The sequence below is a fragment of the Odocoileus virginianus genome, chromosome 5, assembly GCF_023699985.2.
Source record: "Odocoileus virginianus isolate 20LAN1187 ecotype Illinois chromosome 5, Ovbor_1.2, whole genome shotgun sequence".
Taxonomy (NCBI): domain Eukaryota; kingdom Metazoa; phylum Chordata; class Mammalia; order Artiodactyla; family Cervidae; genus Odocoileus; species Odocoileus virginianus.
In genome coordinates, this window is record NC_069678.1 from 87,699,309 (window position 1) to 87,700,763 (window position 1,455).

Genomic DNA, 1,455 nt, shown 5'->3' on the forward strand with positions numbered 1-1,455 from the left:
ACTCTTGGCAGGGATCCTGGGATGGAGAGTAGGGGTGGGATGGATAATCAACGTTGCCCAAGTGGAGGCAAGTGTATCAACCCCTCGCAGTTGATATCTCATTATTTATAGAATATAATAGTGATCCATGACGCTCATATAATAATAACAATAATGGTAATAACTGATGTCTCCTAAGAGCCTCCCATGAGCCAGGCAGGATTCTGAGCACTTCATATGTCAATATATTATATTTTCTGACAATCCTACCAAAGGTTCTATTATTATCCTCACTTTACAGATGAGAAAATTGAGGCACAGAGAGTCAGTATTCTTGCTCTTGATGGGTTGGTTTCCTTCTTCTCTCATCACACATGCAACTTCCTAGGCTTGCTGGCCACACATGTATCACACTCTAACATGTCACGCTGACCCACAGCTGACAATGCTGAAGTCATTCTCCCTGAAATTTCAGTCCCTGAAATCCTCACAACATCTCTGAGGCTGGGTTTATTAGTTCCATCTAATGGTTGAGAATATTTAGGCTCAGAGGAGCCTTGTCCATCCAGAGCTCCTAAATAATGAGAACTGAACAAAAATCTCCAAATTCCCAGCCTAGTGCTTTCCTTCTTCCCCACAACACCTCTCCAAAGGCAGGCAGGATCCCATGTGTGCATGTGGCTGTGCATCTGTATTTTCTACCCTTTCTGTGGTAGTAGGACAGGTCTCTTTGTCCTATTGTCGTGTTAGGAATTGGTGAGGCTGGGCCTGGAACATAGGCACTCTAGCTTTGTGCCCAGGAATTTCTGAAGACTCTTTGACCTCTGCCAGTAGCAGCAAGGTAGAACATGCCCCAGGTATATCTGGAGCAGTCTCCGGCAGAGGCTTTCCTGGGATGGAAGGCGCACTCAGGGCCAGTGCTAAGAGACTCTGAGCTCCTCTCTTTGAATGTCTCATCATCCCAGTTCTCCAGACCCACTCCCCATGAAGGCCAGGCTCGCTAGGCTGGACTGACCTTCCATAAACCCTCCAGGAGGTCTCCACACAGAGGATTTCACATGGGCAGAGGGATGGCTCTGGAGTTGTAAAGAGGGCCTTGAGACCAGCCCCCACACACAAGTTTCTTTTTCACCCCTGACTATCTGTGAACTCAGACAAGGAATTTATTGCCCTGTGTTTAAATTTCTCAGAGCTGAGACAAAGCTCATAACCTGCCTTTCTCGTAAGGCTGTCAGGAGGTTCAAATGGGATAAAATATTCATTTATTTATCATCTGCTCATTCATTCATTCAATGATATGTATAGTCAGTGAGAAGCCATGGACTCTCAGATGCTGAGGATACAAGCTTTGGTCTACAAGACCACAAAGTCCAATCTTTATGGAGACTCTATTCCAGCTTCCCTTCTGGAGGGGGCTACAGATGAAAGGCATATAAAAAAGGAAAATAGAGCAGGATATGGGGATACGATGTGACA